Source organism: Mastomys coucha, unplaced genomic scaffold (assembly GCF_008632895.1).
Source record: "Mastomys coucha isolate ucsf_1 unplaced genomic scaffold, UCSF_Mcou_1 pScaffold20, whole genome shotgun sequence".
Lineage (NCBI taxonomy): Eukaryota > Metazoa > Chordata > Mammalia > Rodentia > Muridae > Mastomys > Mastomys coucha.
In genome coordinates, this window is record NW_022196903.1 from 61,211,216 (window position 1) to 61,234,722 (window position 23,507).

The 23,507-nt window shown below is 43.3% G+C and overlaps 1 long non-coding RNA gene across 1 annotated transcript in view; it reads right to left on the reverse strand.

Moving 5' to 3' along the window:
* Nucleotides 1-23,507, reverse strand: part of LOC116099019 — a 63,698-nt gene that overhangs the window by 15,285 nt on the left and 24,906 nt on the right. Inside the window, exon 4 of the long non-coding RNA XR_004122041.1 lies at nt 4,251-4,423. This is a non-coding gene — a long non-coding RNA (uncharacterized LOC116099019). The remainder of the gene's footprint in view (nt 1-4,250; nt 4,424-23,507) is intronic.

Consider the following 23,507-nt stretch of genomic DNA (forward strand, 5'->3'; position numbering starts at 1 on the left):
TGTGTGTGTGTGTGTGTGTGTGTGTGTGTGTGTGTGTGTGTGTGTGTGTGTGTTTGGTTTGCTTTGGCAAGCTGGAAGTGCATGGCTGCGACACTGTCAAGGGGACTTTCCCTCCCATGGTCAAGCTGGACTGGCTACTTATCCCCCAGGACTTCGGCTGTGGTGAATTTCCTCTAAGGGCCCAGCACCAAAACGAAGGAGCTCCACAGCCCAGCTGATGCTTCTTCCCCTTCTTCCCATTTTCTTTAAGGGAATTTAAAAAAAAAAAAGTTTACAAGAAAAATGCCCATGTCCCTCAACATTGTTTCTTCTCTGACTAAAGTGCCAAGTGGCCGGATGTTGTGTATGGCAATGGCTTGTTGTCAAGTCAGTAAGTCTACAAACCAGAGTGTCTGGGGACTGCATCTCACAGTCTTTCTGGGTAGACAGGCTTAGGGACTTGAAAGTAAAGTCTTCAGAGGAGGTGGGACATCCAGATAAACAGGCTTGAGCACAGTATCCAAGGGCACAAGCAGATTAGATCCCCTTTGCCCTGGTGCTTTGCAAACATGGAAGATAGTGGTTGGGTGCACACTCTCTACCACACTCACTGTGTTAAACATAGGTCTTACATTTTTTTATTTTCTCCCTGGGGTTCTGAATCCAGGGCCTCTTATATGCTAAACAAATACTCCACCTCTGTGGGAACTCAGGGTATCACGTTACATTTAACCATCTTATATCAGGTGTCTTTTGATTATGACAATTTCTTGGATTTTTTTTTCTAGCTTCTTTAGACTCATAGGCAGCGAGGGTCAAAGATATGGGAATTCACACATAGCCATCTGGGTTCAATTCCGGCCTCACCTTATATTTGTATTATCCTCTACCAACTGTACCATAAGCTGTTTCCAAGGGTCAAGGAGTGTGATGTTTTCCAACTTTTACATATTGTGACTCCAAGAAAATATATGAAGCTTGTATTATATGTTAGTATGATACATGATGTCAAGTCTCGTAGCACAAGTAAGTCATTTTACTCATGGCCAGAGATGAGTGTTTGAGACGCATCTGTCACCTGCAGTGCTGGTAGGTCATGCTAGGAAGCTGCAGTCTGAAACATATGAAAACAGACTCTGCCTTGGCTGGCATGGTATAATGCTTACCATAAATATAAAGATAGGAACAGCAAGGAACCCTGCAGAAGGGGGACAGTGATAGTGGCAATGCTAGGTGCCTCGGCGATTGTCTCTGTGTGTTTCTGTGTGTGTGTGTGTGTCTGTGTGTGTGCCTGTGTGTCTTTCTAATTGATTCCAATTGACAACACTTGTCTTTTCTGATGGTAGCCAGCAAGTGAAACCTCATGACACATCATTGTACAGAACAGAACAGCTAGTGTCTGACACTTGAAGAATGCAGAAAGTTTCCTATTTGGAAACAAGAGATTAGGAGATCCTCCCATGCTGAGCCACACTTCTGTTCCCAGCTTCTTCTCTGGCGCCATCATCTGGTATCAGCTGGGTGTTACCACAGCCTTCACTGGCTAAGGTACATAACACCAGCCTCTGCCTACCCATATAGAGACTTGTTTCTTTAAGGAAAATCTTACCACTTGAATAAATCAAATAAATCCAGTTTCTTGGAGAGGGATGGATGATCAATAACCACAAAGATAAAAAAAAAATCAACACAGTAGAAGCCAAAGCATAACCCTGATGGTATGTAGCTGCGAAATTCTGAACACTTTTAAACTGATACAAGATGATATTTTACATTTGCATTTTTTGATGTATGGTGATTTGGTCATAGGTCATAGGTGATTATTTTGTTGTTGTGGTGTGTGTGTGTGTGTGTGTGTGTGTGTGTGTTGCTGATCTAACCCAGAACTTCAAGTGTGTTAGACAAGTACTCTACCACTGTGAACATCTCCAGACGTAATCAAATCTTGAGCCGAATTCCGTAAGATTATGGATTATTTTTATTCTTAATAGAGAAAGCAGAAAAATGAGATTTCTTCAATGTGGTCACATTGGGAAGAGTCAAACAGTTCTAACAATGCCCAGGCCCACCTTCAGGGATCTTGACAGGGAGGTAAGGTTTAAATAGGAAGCAAGAGATAAACATAAATAGTCAGGTAAGATGTGGTCCCTTATCCACCCCTTATCCACCATTGTCTGCTTCAAGTCCTTCTAGCAAAGTTTTTTTTTTCACAAGTTGTCAATCTTTCTGTAGGAGACAAGTTTCTCCTTTGACTGACTCCCAGGGCTTCAGCTATTTCCTCCCCTAGCAGGAGATTCTAGGAGAGATTCTCATTTCTTGAGAAAGATTCTTTCGATAGACTCGTGAGGTTATGTTTGTCCCTGAATTGTTTTCTCCTGGTCTCACAGGAAGCATTGACAACAGTACCCCTTTCTGGGGAGTGAGTGTCCCTGTGATGAGCCACCACAGTGTATCACCCCTCAGAGCATAGAAACTTGAAGAGTCCAGCATACAAACGTCTAGGAGCAGTGGGTCTTCAAGCATAACCTGGAACTTCCTATACACATTTGAAAGCAAGTCTGGGCTGAATGGGATGAGCATGCTTCTAGTATCTACCTCTGTTCCTGCTACAAGGGGCTGCAGCATACAGAGGCCCTGGGAGATGCTGCACAACCCACCTGCGGAGGCTGTACCACACACTGAACAGGAACTGTATGGTACCACAGGTCTAGTCATCTGACCCCATTTGAGCTTTATGCCCTTCTAGATAACATCAAAGTCAAACTGTGGGTCTGGCCTGTAAGTTTGCTGGCTTCACGTTTACTAAGTGTACATTTCCCGAGGCTGAGGAATTAAAGGTGGGAAGGGCTGATTTTCTTGGTACTTTGCTGACAGTGTGTCAACACCACCTCTGTCCAAAGATTCTTATGCCTTGAAGACTCAGAGGGATTTGTAGATGAGTTCATACTACTGACACTGGTTTCCGATTTTGTGTTTTTATGGGTCCTGTGTGTGTGTGTGTGTGTGTGTGTGTGTGTGTGTATTTCTTGTACTGTTTGTTTTCTCTCTGTTTGTTTGTTTTTCTAATTTATTTATATGTATTCCTCTTTGTTTTCCAAAGAGAAAGAAGGTCTAGAGTACTTAGAACCTTAGTCCCAGAGCTCAGGGTGCCTGGTTCTGCGTCTGTATTATTCCCAGTGTAGAATATTAACAGCTAGAGCAGCCATAGCATCTAAATATGCCCTCCATGCAAATACCATACTAGCTAGTCAACCAGAAAGTGGCACTATCAACTTCAACAACTGTTGGAAGATAAACAAAGACAGTACGCATATGCTAGAATTAGTCACTTAGTTTAGGAGAGAGAGAGGGGAGTATGGTGTTCTAAGGATAGGGACTAGTGTTAGAGCAACCTTGAAAAAGATATAGAGGGGAAAAGTAGTGAAGGAGAAGGTGGGATACTTTTAGGGTCCACAGATTTTAAAGGTTTTTAAAGTCGTGGAAGGTTATGGGCGTGAGGTATAGAGTATAGCAGGTTAAGAGAGAAAATGAGACAGGAATGAGAGAGAAAGTGTGTAAATTGTACATGGGAAGACTAATAGAGTCTTAGAGTGCCCAGTCTTAGAGTGGGTGATGGGAAGAGCCGAACAATCCTAGAACTTAACTGAGGGAAAACAATCAAAAGCAAACCCATTTTCATATGTGTATGTGTGTATACATATATTTATATGCAAGGGAAGAAATTAAAGATTAAAAATTAAAGAAATTAAAATAAGATTTTAGGCACTAAAAATTACTAAATTAACCATCGTACAAAACTTAAAAGAGAAAAAAAAATAAAGCAAGCTGGAGAGATGGCTCAGCGGTTAAGAGCACTGACTGCTCTTCTGAAGGTCCTGAGTTCAAATCCCAGCAACCACATGGTGGCTCACAACCATCTGTAACAAGATCTGACACCTTCTTCTGGAGTGTCTGAAGACAGCTACGGTGTACTTACATATAATAAATAAATAAATCTTAAAAAAAAAAACTTAGAAGAGGAAGCTATAATAAAAACATATTAGACTAAAAGCTCAGCATTTGTTCTGTGGTGCGAGGGGCTTTGGGTCCTTTCCCTTAACGATGTTCCATGTGGCAAACTGCACCATGTGGGAGGGACGATGTGCAACTGCACCATGTGGGAGGGACGATGTGCAAACTGCACCATGTGGGAGGGACGATGTGCAACTGTAGCTGAAAACTCTAGAGGCAGATTTGGTTAAGTACAGCCCAGTACTGTTCAGGCCTCTTACCTTCTAAAGGGAGTTTTGGCAGTCTCGTTGGTGCTCAGTGCTGTGGGCGTGGCCGTGCGCTCTGAGTGTTCACCATCTCCAGCACGGGTTAGGGGCGACACAAAGCCTAGTGGTTCCCGTGGCCCTCAGGTTGCCCGTGCTTTCTTTCTCAGCGTCTCTTCTGCCTGTAGGACCTATGTGAAATAGAAGCACTCTCTAGCTTCCATCTCTAGTTCTCTAGTTTCCACTCTGCTTAGCAGAGCCTTTGCAGCTGGATTGGATTTTTGCTGATTCATGGCTTCTGCTTTGGATAGTTCATCTGCAAAAAGTACCTTACAGATCTTGTTTCTTACAGGAATAGATCATTGTGTGTTATCTTGTGTGTGTGCATGTAGAGGCCAGAGATCAACATTGAATGTCTTCTTCAGTTTTCTCCCCACTTGTCTTCCCACTGAACCTGGAATACACTAGCTATATACATCAGCTACACTGATACTGGCTGGCCACTGAACTCCAGAGATCTGCATGGACCTGCCCCACCAGTCTGGAGTTACAGACTGCACTGCCTCACTTCCCCACTTGGCTTTACATGAATCCTCAGAGCACTTTACCAAATGAGCCATCTCCTTGTTTCCTAGTGCATATTTTCTTGGCTATTTTCTGTCACAGGATTTTATGCCAAAGCTAATCTGCCAGCATACCCGGAAGTCCTCTCAGCCTGCCCCCTTCACCACTGTACAAAAACACATGCATGTGCGCATATTTTGTATGCCTTACAAACCAAAGTTTTCATGAGATAACACTCACTTTTAATGTGTTTGTTGTTAAGTATAAACATACATAGAAAATAGTTACGTAGCAAACATGGATTTATTAATATTCAAATGCAGCACAAAATATACCAAAATGTGTAATTCGAAGTTGAAAATGTTATTTTTGTCTCTCTGCCTGAATTTCACAGTCATCAGTGGCTGACAAGACAACCTTAAAAACACACAACTACCGGGCACAATGGTACCTGTCTTTAATCTCAGCACTTGGGAGGAAGAGACAGACAGGATCTCTAGGAGTTCAAGGCCAGCCTTCTCTATATGTAGTGAATTCCAGACTAGTGAAAGCTACATAGTGAGAACCTGTCTCAAAAACAAAACAGAACAAATCCAACGGCCCATGCTTCCCCAGCACGCTGTAAAACCTGGGTTCTATCCCTGGCCCCAAACAAAAACAAAGCACAGGTCTGGCTGAAGTATCAGTGAGGAGACATCCATGGCCACAGAGTGTAGGCAGCCCAGGTGAAACCCAGGGAAGTGGCTTTGGGCCTGCGATGGTAAAAGGTGACTTGGGGGAGTGGCAGGGCTCAGATGAAGGAAGTTGGGGAAGACCCACTAGCAAACACCTGGCCTTTTGCTACTGCAGCAGGAGTGAAAGAAATGATTTTCCTGCCTAGAATGTCACGGTGAGAAGTCATCGGATGAAATGCTTGCAAAATAAAGCAGGAGAAAACCAAACCAAAACCAAAAACCCCACAAAACACCCTTACCAGCAAAATATGTGTCTACGCAGTTAACAGTAAGACAACAAAAGTGCATTATGAAAATCTCAGGTATGAGAGAACTGTCGACAGAATATGTGCTGGATGGGATGAAGCTCAGGATGATTGTCCCACATTTGCTTAGAGACAAGAAAAGTAGAGATTCTTTAATTGCTCACACTGTGGAAATCAAATTGCTTAACTTATACCGGCGATAAAGTTTTGAAAGGTGTAGACAGGCGTGATTTCTGGCTCCAGAAGGCTTGCTCCTCCCATGGGCCTGCCCTCCCCTCCTCCCCACCAAGCTCTCTGTGCTCCCTGCATTCCTTGTACCTGAGCCCACCCCAACCCCCAGGCTCTGAGCCGTGTGCAGTAGAACCCAGGAGAAGTAAGGTCAGGACTAAGAAAACTGCCTCAGGCCTGCTCAGCCACCATCCCGCTGACTTAGCTTCTCCCTTCACCTATGAAGGTACTAATATTCAGGCTTCTGATTTCACCTCCTGTTCCTCGTCTCCTTCCTGGAACTGGTTCTTATTGGACCTTACCCTCTGGGTTGCAGTCTGCAAAGTTTGCCCTTTGTTTGCTTGGCTGAGGACTCTGCCTTTCACTTCCTCTCTGCACAGTCCTTCCCCACACCTACAACAGGCTCTTGTGCTGAATATCCTTAGAACTAAAAGGCCTGCAAAGCACTTTGTCATTCTTTCGTGGTTGGTGTTAAGGAAGTCAAAATTAACCCAAAGTAGTAAAGGGTAAAACATTAGTTTTTTTTTCTTTTCTTCTCTTTTCTTTCTTTCTTTCTTTCTTTCTTTCTTTCTTTCTTTCTTTCTTTCTTTTTTGTGGTGTTGTTATTCAACTTTGTTGTAATATATATCTGAGAGATTTTTTTTCAAGTTGTTCCCATAGAAAGTACTGATGTTTAAAATGAGTAACTTAAGTTAATCTCTCTCAATCTCTTCCTCCCTCCCTCCATCTCCTTCCTTCCCTCTCTCTTCCCCCCTCTGTCACACCACTGATCCACAAAATGTTCTCTATTTCTTCTGGAAGTTTTAGGATGCCACTGACTAGATCTTCACTACTAACCCTAAATACCCCGTTGAGACCAACAGCTCTGAGGCCATTCTTCCACCACTGATTAAGACTGAGCAGCAGGTGTTAGGGGTAATGCTCATTTAGCTGTCTGTGCTTTCTGGACAGACTTGGTGGTTATGGCAGCTCCAGAAGCCTTCTTGCCCACAGCTTTGTTCATGTCCACAATAACCAATTTGTTTCATGCCACAGACAGCAAAATGACCTCATCAGAAAAAGCTCAGAACATGCATGGACTTGCTTGGAGCCGTACTGATGATAGCTGTATTGGCAGATTTCAAGGATTCAGGGCCATCTTCCAACCTTTCTTCCCTCCTTCCTGCCTCTTCCTCCTCCTCCTCTTCCTTCCTCTCTGTCTCTCTGTCTGTGTGTGTGTGTCTCTGTCTCTGTCTCTCTCTCTTTCTGTATGTGTAACGTGTGTATGCCATGACACAAATATGGAGATTAGATGATAATTCTCCAAAATTGGTTCTCTTCTTCCACCATGGGGTCTTGGGATCAAACTCATGTCACAAGGCCTGTTTTTACCCAGTGACCTATCTCATCTGCACAATCTTTCAGTTTCTTACCAAAATGGCTATCAGTTTTTCCCTTCAGCTTAGCACATTAGCAAGCAGTGAGGGCGGCATAGCAATCCAGTGTAGTGACTCAGCCAGCACTAGTTGGGCCTGAAGGGTTCAGGAAATCACCTGAGTGGTTGAGCCAGCTGCTTCCCCATTGATGTGTCATTTTGGCCATTGCCAGAAATATTGCCACCATGAACATTTTTAACAGAAACATTATTGGCATTGAAGCCCACACTATCTTCAAGAAAAACTTCACTCTAAGCCTCGTGGTACCTTTCAACAGATTTTTGACTAGATCAAGAGTGACCACCATGTCAGGTTTGAGAAGCTCAGCCTCCACTCTGTGAACAGGAACAGTACTAAACCTCTAATTTTATAACTCTCCTGGAAAGGCTAGTAGGAGGGAGCAATCCAAAACTCACAGCAGGGTGGTTCCATCACTGCCATCTTCACGGGTGACATTCTACTTCTTTCAAGGGCTTTTTAGGACAACGCCTCCGTAGATCATGACTCCTGTGGTGGCAGTAGCCTTTAAATGATTTCTCATCTCTCTTTCCATATACTTGACCTTGAGTCTCTTAAATACTTCTGCAAACCACTAGACCACCAAGATACAGATACTTAGCTGTGTCCCTCTGCAGCCCAGGCGGATCCAGCTTATCTTGCCACAACTGGCAGTTTCCAGAATTAAAGAAAGGATGAGGGGAGAGGCACAAGAAGTAAAGAAAGAAAAGATAAGGGTTAGGGGTCACCAATGTGAAATCTCACCTGTAGTGTAATGTGAAGACAGGAAGAAACTAATAATGAACGTCAAGTTTAGAGAAACAGCCTTCTACGGCTCTATCTTTCCTATTCTACTAGGGGAAACAGCCTCATGAAGTTATCGCTTGGGAGTGGCACCAGATGCAAGCTTGGCTCTCGTGAGGACAGGGTGTGGTTCAACCCTGGGCTCAGTCCTTGCTGGAAAGCCACAGCTTAGAAAAGAAAGTCTTAAGCCGGGCGGTGGTGGCAAATGCCTTTAATCCCAGCACTTGGGAGGCAGAGGCAGGCGGATTTCTGAGTTTGAGGCCAGCCTGGTCTACAGAGTGAGTTCCAGGACAGCCAGAGCTATACAGAGAAACCTTGTCTTGAAAAACAACCAAACAAAAACAAGAAACAAAAAAAAAGAAAGAAAAGAAAAGGAAGTCTTTAGCTGCGAAAGGCCCTTGTGTCAGCCAGAGTGATAGCACCTCAGCAGCTCCATGGTGAGCTGTTGTCCGCTGCCCCCTCGGATGAACCCCAACCTGATAACCTGGCTTGGCCTGACTTTTGGTTGTTGTATTTACTGGATGAGTCAGCTCAACTCTCCTGACCCTGGGCTGTACTGTAATTAGCCTGGCCATCACCATAGTGACTGGGTCAAAAGAGTCCAAACCCTTTCTCTGATACCTGCCTATTCTTGGATAAATAATCTCATCAAGTATTACACAAGAAGGTGTTACACCTATAACAATTCACAACCCCTCCCTGGTGTGCATTTTCCATAAAAAATATAAATGCGATTTATTCCTACTTAGTTGGGTAAGCTCAGAGTCTAAGTGAACTTTGGTTCCCAGTTTCCAGTATGCTGGCTAATAGTGAGTGTTCATACAAAGTCTATGGAAAGTGAAACTCAGTGGACAGCAATAAGCAAAGAGAAAATTATTCAAAACTAAAAGAGCACCACTAAGATTACTAATATGTCTTACTATTTCATAAAGACCTAAAGTTAGGACACCTTTTACCACTAACAACTAACAATTGCTAAATGCCTGGGTTTGTGCTAGGTGTAAGGAAGTCACCACTGAACAAGAAGATGCAGTTTCTAACTTCTCTTCGTGTGTCGCCAGATTAATAGAGGAAACCAACATCAGGCAAGATGTTGGCCAAATGACAGCTATCAGGATAAAAAAGAAAGTGCAGGGTTCTAGGGCGGTGAGCACAAGTCTGCTCAACTCACTTCATTCTAAGGTGCAACCTAAAAGATGCTTATGAATCAGCCATAGCAGGAGGAAACAACCATTGTGACCAGGAAGGATCTCTGTGCATCTGTGAATCAAATCATCTGAAGGGTAGGAGAGGACAGAGAGACAGGGCAGAGTGACACAATGTGACACTGGGAAGGACAGTTTGTCCCAGTCTTTCAGGGCACAGTGAGTTACAAACAAGAGTTGAAATTTTAATTAATGAGAAGAAGAAACATTGGTAGTGAGTGACTAACAGTGACTTCATATTTGTGTTTCTAAACAAAACAAAACAAAACAAAGCCAACAACAACAAAAAGAAACACACATACACACACACACACTTCTATCTGCTCTGTTAACACAAAGAGAACAAGAAGTGTCAAGACATAAGACATGTGCATGTCCAAACTCAGTAAATACATGCACACATTAAATACATGCAATATGTATCTTGGGATACATCAATCATCTATCAATAAAGACATAAAACAGGGGAGGGAGGGAGAGGTGGAGACTGCAGGAAAGGAAGGATCAAGGAGTATAAGAAGAGAGAACAGAAGATATGGTGTCAGGTTACGGGGTTGGATCAGAGTAAGACTCTGTGCCAACGGGACTGTTTCTGGCCTGGATAAAGTCAACCCACCTTTGGCTTGTGTTAGGCCTCAAACTCCAAAGGGCAGTGCTTATGCCCAGAAATCAGTGTAAGTCAGTTCAAACTGGACTACAGAAGGACTTTTAGCAGGTAATTCCCCAGGAATCCATTAAACAGGTCTCTGTCAACCAAAAGGAATCATTTCCATTATCTCCCCTTGCCTCTGGTGAAACAGACATATGGCTCTCCACTGACACATACCTGCCACGGACTGGGATTTCTTACGGGGTCCCTTGTTCCGCAGGACGATGGGTTCTGGCCAGGTGTGCACGGAATTCGGCTTTTTGACAAACAGACTAGACACGAGTGGTGTAAGGTCTGAGTGTATTTCTTTAAAAAATGACATGAGGCTTTTACAATCATTGCAAAAGAGAAATGAAAAATCTGACAGCTCAGGTGCATCTGAGGCCATCCAAAACACGCCAGGTCTAAAACATCAGCCATCTCCTATGGACTGGTGCAGCACCCCCGGGCTCCGAGTAGGTTCTGGCTGCATAGTCCTGGCCGGAGTCCCAGGGGGCTGCGGGTGCACGAGTCAGGAGGACAGAGGCTTGAATCTTGAGTCCTCAATACTGAATGCTCAAATCTTCAATGTTGAATGCTTGAATCTCGAATGCTGAATCTCTTGAATCTCAACTGGTGCTGCACTCCCCGGGCCCAAGCACTCTGGGCCCGGCGGGGGGTATGGGGGTGTGGGGAGGGAGCTACAGACTGCATGAATCTAAGCCCTAGTCCACCTAAGTTCTGGTTCTAGTCCGAGTGCAAGCGAGTCCGAATGCTGAATGCAGACTCTAGAATGCTGAATGCTGTAGACAGTCTCTCTCACACATACACATACACACACACACACATACATACACACACACACACACACACACACACACACACACTCTCAGATTAAGGTCCCGCCCATCCTAGATAAAACGCCCACTATGCTAATCTTTTGGGGAAGTAGAGACAGGCTCTTGCTAATTCCTAGGAGTGGTTCAGCTGTAGTAAATGACCGAGAATGAGGATTTTACTTGACCTTGTCCTGGGATAAGTCTCTCATTCTGTGAGCTTCAGTGCCCTACCCACAATGCTGGAGGCAATTAGTTAGAATGGCTTAACATTCCAAGCCAGGGTTTGACTAGGACGTTGGAACATTGGTGAAGGTCAGAGAGCAAAGTCCGAATTTTCTTTTTCTAGCTGTTAAGAAATGATATCTTGGTGGGCCACTAGCACACAAGTACGAGGACATATCTGGGCTACCTCTGAGTTTGGGGTGCCAGGCGACAATGCGGAGGCAGGAGACTGACTTTCCTTGAAGTTTACGCCTCAAATACCACTGTCACGCAAAGTGTGCGTGGCACATACCTGTGGCTACCTAATCAAAGCCCACATTGGCCTTATTCACAGTTACTTTAAAAGTTATTTAAATGTCCTTGCTAGCCACCTGGCCCTTCTCACCTCTCTGACTCCACTAAGATACTTCCCAGGCCATTGTAGTCTACAGGTTTCCCTGTTCCCAGATACACATTCATTCTCTATATAAAGGCAAGAGTTTCCCCCTAGCCCTAATATTCTAGCTATTCTCTCTCTTGCTTGTCTAACTTGTCCTGTAGATAGAACTGACCACATCTTTCCTGCTTCTTTTTCTCTCTGCTCTGGACTCTCCCAAATGCCTATTGATGGTCTCTCTCCAGCTGTTTGTTGGGTTGGCTATGGTAAATAGCAAATAAAACAATGTGCTGCTATGACTCCCTGCCCCTCCCAAAAAAATTCCACCCCATCATGTATACAAGGGACTTATTTAAGTGGCATTTGTTAGCATTTGTAGTACCCTAGCAAGAGAAGAGAGTGCCAGTAGGGGACCTGACCAATGTTAAATAGGAATGGCCTCCATAGAGTCACATGTTTGAATACTTGGCTCATCTATTAGGGAGTGTGGCCTTGTTGGAGTAGGTGTGGTCTTGGAAGAAGTGTGTCACTGTTGGAGGTGAGGGGAGTTTGAGGTCTCCTATGTTCAAGCTACACTCAGTGTGGTGCATAGTCTCCTTCTGAAGCCTGTAGATCAAGATGTAGAACTCTTGGCTCCTCCAACACTATGTCTGCCTGCACACTGCCATGTCCTACCATCATGATAATGGAATAAACCTCTGAAACTATAAGCCAGCCCCAAGTACATATTTTCTTCTATAAGAGTTGCCAGGCTGGAGAGATGGCTCAGTGGTTAAGAGCACTGACTGTTCTTCCAGAGGTCCTGAGTTCAATTCCCAGCAACCACATGGTGGCTCACAACCATCAGTACTGGGATCTGATGTCCTCTTCTGTTGTGTCTGAAGACAGCTCCAGTGTACTTATAGAAATAAAATAAATAAATCTTTAAAAAAAAAAAAAAAAGAATTGCCGTGGTCATGGTGTTTCTTCACAACAACAGAAAGCAAAGAACAGAAGACAAATCTGTTCAAATATTTGCCTAACTGAGCTAGGTGTGGTGGTATATGCCTTTAATCTCAGCACTTGGGAGGCAGAGGCAGGCAAATATCTGTGAGTTCTAGGCCAGACTGGTCTACATAGTAAATTCCAGGAGAGCCAAAGCTACACTGTGAAACCATCTCTAAACGGAAAAAAAAAAAAAAAAAAAAAAAAAAAGTTGCTGAACTGGCAGAGCTTGGTAGTTGTTACATCATTGTAGGCTAAAGAGCCAGAGCTGCAAGGAAGAGGAGACATTGATGATAATTCCTCTCTAGTGTCATCCTTGAGGGTTTGGGTGTAGGTGGTATCATCCTCCTGGTTAAAAAAAATGGTAATAAGTTGCTGTGGACTACCTCATCTTAAACTGGTAGACTTTATAATGCGTTGATCAAGATTGTGGTAACAAATCAGGGTTGGATGCATGGATCTCTGAAATGGATGGTTGCACTGTGAAGAGGTGGTATTAAAGCTACAAGAGTGGATGGAATGTAGGGAGAGACTACAGTGAAAAGAGAAAGTTGAGTGGGATAAGCTCAGGGTTCAGGAGAATGCTTCATCACAAATGGACAACAATAAAAGCTCTGAGAGAGTCTGGGTGTCATATGAATCTACCACTGATTCTTCTCTGCATGACTTGGAGCTTACTGGATCAACAGTGGATGAAGGTCAGCCAAACAATTTGGCAACCTAGTCTCTGGGCAAGGCTGGACCTGGACACTCATATCCTAATTACCCTAAAACAAGTCAACCCATAATCTGGGCACGTTAGCTGCACTTGTAACCCCAGACCAGCCATCAGGAGGCAGAGGCAGGATGGTTACAAGCTCATCACCAGCCTGGGATACACAGCAAGATACTGTTTAGATGTAGTGGCTCAGTGGTTAAGAGCACTTGCTGCAGAGGAGTCGTGTGATGGCTCACAACTCTCAGTAACAACTGTTCCAAGAGATCCAATGCCCTCCTCTGGCCTCTGAGTGCACCAGGCATACATATGGTATACATACATACATGTAGATAAACACGCATATACATTAAACACAAATATTTATAAAAGGTAACTCATAAGAAGAATGCTATAAGAACTGGAAACTTCCCTTGGGGAAGACAATCCATAGGAAACTCGTGTGCTTGCCCTGTTTGTGGCTTTGACAAGTTGTTCATCTCTATAGGGCTGACTCAAGTCTAACTCTTCAGCTATGAAAGGGGCCTTGAATGCGATCACTTTCGAGAAGGATCACCTGGAGAGTCAAGTTGCACCACTAAGCCTAACTCACAACTTGCACATCATTGAAATCCACCCAGTCAAGTTTCATGGTCATCGTGAAACCAGCTCAGTGAATTTATTAAAAACTAATTTGTCAACTTAATTGTAGAAAAACAAGGAGCCCACCCTAACAAGATTAATGCAAAGATGAGACTCAGGTGCCTTTCCCTACGTGTCCCTAACCAAATGCCATAGTCACCCAGGATTCACAGGTGCTATGAGATTTCCTAGTACCTTAGAAGTGACAATCTTCAGGAAATACAATACAAAACCCTTATTGTTGTTGTTGAAAATATACATATGTATATTAAAAATGCACACTTCTGTAGACATATACAATTTTTTTTTTGTTTTTTTTGTTTTTTTTTTTTTGAGACAGGGTTTCTCTGTGTAGTCCTGGCTGTGCTGTAACTCACTCTGTAGACCAGGCTGGCCTCGAACTCAGAAATCCACCTGCCTCTGCCTCCCAAGTGCTGGGATTAAAGGCATGCGCCACCACTGCCCAGCCAGACATATACAATTTTTATAAGTGAGAGAAATAATAGTGGAAGTGAAATGTGAAATTGTTAAGTGTGCCCTCTAATTAATCTTCCTTTATACAACCTATCATACTGTATGTGTAAGTATGTTGATTCTGATACATACACACACACACATACACACACACACATACACACACACACACACAAAAACACACACACACAAACACATACACACATCAGTATATTGTGAGGACTTGCCAAGGGTGATAATATTTTTTTACTGTCAAGAAAAACTTGGCTCAGTTTGTAGTGCATTCATTGGGAGCCTTGAGGTGAAAATAAGCTTTCTAGAAAAGACCATCACTAAGTGTAGGAAGTGGCTTGGGATTCCAACAGCTAGGAATACAGAAGGGACAGCCTTCCAGCTGCAAGGGAATGTAAGACCCTGTCTTAGCTTACTGAAGACCCCCTGAGTGAACCACATGGAGCCTGATCGATGCAAAAAGCAAGAGGAGTTTTATTATTCCAGTGTACTGGGGCCATCCCAGACCCTATGGAGAGGAGGCGACCCCTCACAACTTGTTCAGTGAGCTTTTATACAATTTTCAGGGCAGCAGCCATTAGACACGATGTGATTGGCAAAATAGTGTAACTTTTTAAACTGATTGGTCTTCAGAGAATGAAGTGGCAAGGACTTCCCTTGTCTGAAGGTGGGCAAAGGTCCACCCTGCAGAATGTGCCCCCACCTGCAGGTTGGTTCTCATCCTGTGGTTTGAGGAATGTTAAGGAAATTCCTGACCTCCCAGTGTTTTTCTGAGATGTCCCTGTTTACTCGGTTCTCACAGGAACACTTAGTACAGGGACAAGAAGCAGCAGCAAGGGACTAGAGAGACACCAGGCTTTCTCTGCTCTATCAGCAGCTGTACCTAGAAAACTAATGGAAGGTGCAATGGAGAATCAAATTGAATGGCCTTGAATAATGTCTAAAATGACTTGGAATTTATGTGTAGGAAGTCAGGATAGGAAACTTCTGAAGATATTGAACAGGAAAACAATACAGGGAAAGTATACTTTCAGAGGATGGTATAGGATAGGGAGAAATTTGAAATGAAAATCTGGAGATCGTAATATGGGACCAGGCCACAGTGATGTGCCAAATGAATCTGGCATATATTAGGCCCTAAATTCAATCTCCAGTAAGAAGAAACACCCCAAAACAAACACTGACTGTTTATTGGTTATATGGTAGTTAGGATTATATGTAGCTTTTATCCCCCAGTAGATTTTGTTCACTTTGTGTTATTTTGTGTAATGAACATTTTCTTACGCTAAAAGGATCAAGGTATTTTTTTACTTTCACCCCACCCCCATACCCTGGCCAAGCACCCTGTCACTGAACTATATTCTTAACCTCACAAATGTTTTTCCTAATAAAAAACATCAGCTAAGACTGTCCTTTGCCTGTGAATTTTCCTTTACCTAACAATTGGGATTAGAAGCAATGGTACCTGACTTCCGATCAAGGGAGGTAGTCGTCAGAAGGAGAAAAACACAGCTTGATCAACCTGGCATATGAGAACCTCTTACTATGGTTTGGTGAAGGGTGCTAGGAGCCATGACCACGAGTTTAGTCTTCTAATTGCACCTCTCAGGTAGAGGGCATTTGTTGCCAGGAGAATAATCAGGATCATTGAGACTTTTAATAGTGTGCTTAACAGCAGTAAAAACTAAGACAGAAATGTATATGATTACAATATATTTGCTAAACTCAATGGGTCATACTGGCTCAGTGGTTATTGGCATAAGCTGAACCTAAGTCTCCATTCTACCAACTTCTTGGTTCTAACTCATCCACAGAATGCGATCTATTCACTGACAGCCTGCAAAGTGCTGTGCTTGGTGTTGGAAACCAGCAATGGTCAAGGCCCATTTCAACAGTTGGATCCCTCTGCTTCATTTCCTGGAAGATGCTTTTTCCATTGCTTTTTCCTTCTTTCTAAGCTTCAAGTTTCTAGAAGATGAGCTTCACAATAGCTTGGAATTGGGGTAGGGATATCTTTGGCTCCTTTCTCTAGGACTTAGGCCAGCCCTAGCACAGAACACTCATACTAGGCAATGGTGGATGGATTAGCTATTTCTCTAGTTGCTGTGAGAAAATATTCTACAGAAACAACTTAAGAGAAGAAAGATTGGGGCTGGCGAGATGACTCAGTGAGTAAGAGCACTGACTGCTCTTCCAAAGGTTATGAATTCGGATCCCAGCAACCACCCGTAATAAGATCGGATGCCCTCTTCTGGTGTGTCTGAAGACAGCTACAGTGAATTGAGCATGGCTGGAGCAAGTGGGGCCGGCAGAAGGTCCTGAGTTCAATTCCCAATACCCACAAACATGATGGCTCACGGATATCTGTACAGCTACAGTGTACTCATACACATAAAATAAAATAAAATAAATCTTTTTTAAAAAAAGTTTAAAAAAAAAAAAAGAGAAGAAATATTTGCTTCTCCAATTACCGGTGACAGAGGCTTAGTCTATCATAGTAAAGAGGAACAGTGGCTGTGGCGGATATGTCCTGGTGGAAGGATTGTGACACCCAGAAACAAAAAAACCAGAAATGGGGCAGACTATAATTGTCAAGGGGCTGTGTTCAATGGTTAGGTCCCATATTCATTTGTCCCAGAACTACCCAGAAGAGAACCTGCTGGGGACCAAGTGCGCAAACATTTTGTTGCACATCAAACCAATGACTTTCACCTAGCAGGTAAATCAGGTTCTCTATGGAGACCTACTCTGGTTACCTCTGCCTCATCTGTTCCTAGATTTGCTTATTGGCCTTGCTCAAACATCTCTTTACCTAGAAGTTTTCAGGGATCTGCCAGGTTCCCTGGTCTCTTCATTTTGTATTTAAACTTCTGATCTTCCTTCCTCTACTCTGAAGTGTCGAGATTACAGATGTATGTCACCTAGCCCAAATAGTATGCCAAATTTTCATTTTACACCTTTAATAGTAATGTGCCTTGCAGCTATTCAGAGATTTAATTTTTGAGATAGAGAAGCAATCAGCTTTTCAGTTTTTCTGTTAAGGGAGCTTGATGCTGTAGGTAAGAGCCATTAAAAGATGTAACAGAGTGGGTAACATGACACAGTTCTTCTGAGAACTGCCTGGTCTCCTGTCAGTAAGAATAAGATAGCTCATTAGCTGAATTGAACTAACTGGTTTGAGTGGAGTTGGGGGTGCCAGTGGTGGGAGAACAGGAATCCCAACTCTTCCTTTAGGTATGGGGATCTTCAGTTCCCTGTGCAGTGGCCTACAAGCATCGTGTCCAGAGACTAAGTCTCTCTGAGACTCAGAATCTCTGCATCCTAGTCTCATTCCCCAGAGTAGACCTGTCTCTGTTGGTTCTCTCTGCCTGAAACCTGTCCCTCATGCAACCAGACTAACCAAGAGCACATGAACTATAGGTTGTGTGTTCATTGGACGACAGACTGGAGAAAGCAAATCCTCTAAGAGAGACCAATGACTCCTCCAGGGCAAGTGAACACAGAAACCAAGGTATGATCCGAAAGCCAGCTGATTGGTTTGTGATGAGAAAATCAGCTTCTACAGTGTTAAAAGTTCATACTGGCCAGACCAATGTGTTCTCACCCTGTTGAAAAGCCAAAGTACCCAGAGGAGACTTGGTGAACAAGTGTTGAATGGAATGTGTTTCCCAGCTCAGCTGTCAGTGGAGTTCTTAGCCATTACAGGGGTTGCCTTGCCAATGGATTTCATAGTTCAGGTCTGCTGGCCAAGTGTCCTTCTCACCAGAAGATTGATAAGGCCAGTCCTTGAAGTCTGTCATGATCAAAGTTTTCATGGCTGTCCAATTTCCTTCTCTCATAATATTAAACCATTTCCCCCAAATTGTCAAGGATTCATTTAATCCCTTATTGTTACAGTCAGACTCAAAGTCATCTACTTAAGAACACATTTAAATAAAATTTCTTGGTGTTTCAACCAACATATATATATATATATATATATATATATATATATATATATATATATATATATATATCTTATTTACATGTGTGCTGTTGGCTACAGAGGGCAGAAGAAGGTGTTAGATTCCCTAGAGCTGGAGTTACAGGAAATTATGAGCTGTCCCACATGAATGCTGGGAACTCAATTCAGGTCTCTGTAAAAGCACCAAGTGCTCTTAACTACTGAGCCATCCCTCCAATCCTCAACATCAACACAAAGCAAAACAAGTCTCACTATATAGGTTACTGTATAGGCTGACCTCAAACTTCAGATCCTCCTGCCATTGCTTCCTGGATGCCAGGACTATGATGTACACAGTCACAACAACACACCTACTATCAGTTGATTTGCAAGTTCATCAAGGTTGCTGGATAACACGTTCTAATGGCTTGCAATGGGAGAAAACAACCTTTCAAATAAGGAGCTTCATTCTCCCCAGAAATCCTGAGTATGGAAACTCTTCCTCCATCTGCGGATGGAGCAATCTGAACCTTGTGCCTGTGAAATGAGGTGGGTACATGGGAGAAAGGAAGAAAAGGGCTAACATTGGAAGGTCTTGGTAGCTTCCAGCCATGGCAGACTGCTGTTAGGTACACGTAGCAGAAAGCACTCTACTACAATGTGTAGAGCGCATCCTTGATGTGACATGATGCTGAGTTCCCAGCCCATCTTCAACACAGATACTCTTCTCCAACACTAAATGATGATATTCGCATCTTCTTGGAGGACAGAATAACAATGCATGGTGCACAGCACCCTGCCTTCCTTCCTCCTTTCTTTTTTTACATTTGAAAACATAGTCCTTTACAAAATGTTCTTGCTCCATCCACCCCATTCAGTCAGGCATCTCAAAAGTGGTGAGATTGACTTATAATCTTTTTTTCCTCTCAAGCTGTCTTAAACGTATCAAAACATTGACATTCATGCGTCTACTCCTGAGATTAACTGAAATAATGAGAAGAGGGAATATAGCAGTGAGCCATTAAGAGGAAAGGTGACCCAGCATGGCTGGCGCTTGTTGATATTGGACAGCAGGCACAAGGGGTCCACTAAGTTGTTTGCTGTATTTTTAGGTCTTCAGGGTAGATTTGTGTATTCCTCTGAGCCCTTGTTGTATAGAGTGCATAGGGTGAAGAGGAGCCATTCAGCAACTTGGTCTAGCAGGGAGCGCTCTTTCATGACCTGGTGGTATCAGGCGCCCCCATGTGGCAAAAGTCTAAACCACCTCTGCCAGCAATAAAATGTGAGCAATTATCTTATCTCTGTGTTGGGGTGGGCGGGGCTGTTGGTGTTGTTGGGAGTGAAATCCAGGGCCTTGTGTATGGTAGACAACCACTATACTTTATCCCTAGTCCTAACTTCTAATTTAGGAAACTTCTTGGTCTTGTTTTGTTTTGTTTTTAAATGTTTGCCTATAGATCAGCCTTGGTTAATATGTTTCTGACACACTGTTTCAAATCTGTGGCATAATTTCAACTTCCATAACACTTGGCTGCTAACTTGTGATTATCTGCTTATTAATCTGGTACATTCTTCTTCCCTTCTCTTCTCTTTTCCAAATGGACTAGAAGGGAGGAGGAAGAGAGGGGAGGAGAACGGAGGAAAGGAAAGAGAGAATTAGACTCCTCTCTTTCCCTACCCCAATGCTCATGCTATGTCATATGAGGATTAACATGAACCATCATCTTTTCTGCCATTGTTAAGTAACTAGCATGTAAGTGCCATTAGACCCTGTTGAAAACTAACTTCTGTCATTTGAGCTTGTCATTTTACTTCCCAGAATATTTTTCCCTTTATCTGTAGCATTAACCTGGCCTCTGAAGGGTCACAGTAGGGTCATGCTAGATGGTATAGGAGAAAGCCCTTTGAATCCCACAGGCCCATGTGCATGTTGGGGGAGTATCGTGTGGGAAACGCTGTTTTAGCAGCTGGCCTCGCTCCTGACTCAACAGCCTGCAAAGCTAAGTGAAGTCCACTTTAAAGAGAAGGGCTTCAGGATTCTCCTGGTTAGCTGACCTATTTATGAGAACAAAGCCCAGAAAAGATGGTCTTTTCTTGTAGTTTTATTTCAAAAAGGGAGACAATTATCTCCTCTCCAACATCGGTGCACACAACAGTGCTTGAATTTGCTATGGCAGATAGGGACCAGGGGCACTGAAAATACAGCACTAGGTGCTTCCTTTAAAATGGAGATGATACAAGAGTATAGGAAAATAAAAGGTAAAACATTCAGGTTTTCAAGTGCCCCTAACCCTTCCGAGCAGGAGCCACGGGTAATGTCATGGGAGTATCCCCCACCTTTTATAGAAAAGGAGGAAGTGGACAGGTTATTCTGGTTCACAACTTTCTTTTTTTCCCCTTGCTCATTGTGATGGTTGGTCTTAACCATCAACTTGAGAAGATTTACAATGAGTTTGGAGATGGTCCATTAGGCATTAGGTGTGAAAAGACCCACCCTACATGTGGGCAGCACCATTCCACAGACTGGAATCATGGACTGAATAAAATGGAGTAACTGAGCTAAGTACCAGCATCCCTTGCTCTCTGCTTCCTGACTGCAGATATGGTGAGCTAGCTGCCTCAGGCTCCTGCCACCATGTCTTTCAGAGTGTGAGCCAAAATATAAGCCCTCCCTCCCATAAGTTGCTTCTTGATGGGTATTTTGTCAAGCAACAAGGAAAATAAGTCGTATGCTCATCAGTAATAGTTACGCTTTGTTTTGGGGTAGGGTTAAAGATGTGGTCTTTTGAGGTAGCTGAGTCAAGCCCAGAGTTCCCAATCCTCCTGCATCAGCTTCCAGAGTGTTAGGGTTATAGTTGTACAGCACTGCGCCCAGTCTTACAGTAGATTTCTTTAAGAGTGGAATTTGAATAAGAAACTGGGAAGGAAACACCCTTTGCCATTCTGTGACTTAAGCTCAAACAATATTTAGATGCTGGTAAGAAGCTAAGACTCAGGAGAAAATATGTGCCCTGTGTACATCTTTCTCACATGTACTGGCTGGTTTTGTGTGTCAACTTGACAAAGGCTGGAGTTATCACAGAGAAGGGAGTTTCAGTTGGGGAAGTGCTTCCATGAGATCCAGCTGTGGGGCATTTTCTCAATTGCCCCTTGTGGGTGGTGCCATCCCTGGGCTGGAAGTCTTGGGTTCTATAAGAGATCAGGCTGAGCAAGCCAGGAGAAGCAAGCCAGTAAGAAACATCCCTCCATGGCCTCTGCGTCAGCTCCTGCTTCCTGACCCGCTTTGAGTTCCAGTCCCAACTTCCTTTGGTGATAACAGCAATGTGGAAGTGTACGCTGAATAAACCCTTTCCTCCCCAACATGCTTCTTGGTCATGATGTTTGTGCAGGAATAGAAACCCTGACTAAGACATCACAGATATGTCTGTTCACTAGAATGTGCACTTCTTGGATGTGAGTCACACTCCCCAGACCAGGATGATGCCTGCTTGTGTTTACTGAGATAATAAGTGAGTGGACAAAGAAGCTGGAGATGAGACTTTGCAGAGGCAATCCATTACTTAGTCCTGACTGGGCCTCTTCTTGTTTTCCTAGCAAATTCCCACATTCATCCTTCTGGTCTCAAAGCGGGCTCTATAGTATGTTACACTTTGTTGTTGTTTGCTTGTTTAATTTTATCATTATTTTGAAAATGAACACACTGTCCTGGTGAGATGGCAGGGCCAGGTCAGGACATGATTTTTTTTTTTTTTTTTTTGTAACTGGATCTTCAAATTCACTACTGCCGTCTGTATTGTGCACAATGTTCAAAGAGAAACACAGCCACTTTTTGCCCAGCTGGAGTTCCTGCAGAGTAGGGGGTTAGCTGGGTATCTTTCCTATTAGGATCTGGAGCTGTATTCTATGACCACTATCTTTAAAAAAAATCACATTAAAGGGGAAGAGGGAGAGAGAGAGAAAGAGAGGGATATGACAGTTGTAGAGAAATGCAAAGAAATAAAATAGAATTAAAAAAACTAAAAAAGAATCACATTCAGTGAAACAAAGAGAATAGAAAAATTTACTGTCCACTTAGGACTGGGTTTATGGCCAAGTTGCTTGAGGTGAATTAAATGTCACTGCTGTGGGAGTTAAGGAAGCAGAGTCTGTGTTCTCAGCATTGGGGTTAAAGATAAGAGATTGAGGGCATTTTTCAGACACAAAGACAAAAGTTTTACAAACATCTGTGGGAGGTAGAGGCAAGGTCAGGAATTCAAGGCTACAAGGGCTACATGAAGTCCTGTCTCAAAAAACAAACAAACAAACAATCAAACAAACAAGAAGAGAGATGCACAGAGGAGCTGAGACGCTTATCTGAGACACACAGTAAGTGGCGCCTCTGGAATCAGAACGTGCACTGGCCTGGCCTGCTTACTCAGTAACATTCTGTTCCAGGTTTGATTGGGTAAGGCACTTGAGCCCTACTTATCCCTGAGTAACAGCGTGACTCTCAGCATCACCTTGCAGCACCCACTGTCTGTGGAAACACTTGTATCAGAGGCTGAAGTCAGCAGGACCTGCATAATCTTTTTGCCCACATGTTCATGGCATGCCCATTTTGAGTCTTCTGCCAATGTGAATATGGAAGCAATGTCAAGCAGGACAGTGCAGCTCTCAGTGGTGTTACGAGAGCTTTCATTAATGTGTGCTTTGTATGACCATACAGGTAGCGTTGCTTAGGCAGGAGAACCAGACAGGGCCACTTTGTCGACCTATGTCAAACACACATGCAATAGCTCAACTTTACAATTGAAAGTCCCCAGGAAAGGAGTAATTATTCCTAGCAGCATATTTAAAAGAAAGGGTCTGACAAGTAGACATTGAAATACCAGTCGAACAACAAGTTTAGGCATCTGCTTACTCATGGATAGTGTTGATCTAAGCTAAGCTCCTTTTCTACCCAATTCCAACGCATCTCAAACACCATACACATATGCATACAAAACCATACTTGCATAAAATGCATATTCACAGACATACACACACACATACCTGCACATGAACACACAGTCTGTACTTGATATACTTGTACACATATACTTACAAACAAGCACAGACACATATGAACGTGTGTACACAAAACATATCCACTCATGAATATACACACATGGCCACACTTGAATTCATTAGTAATCACATGTGAACATACATACTTCCCCACACTGGCATGCATGCAGGCACACACACAAATGTACCCACCAAGGCAAATTAACACACATTCATGCATATC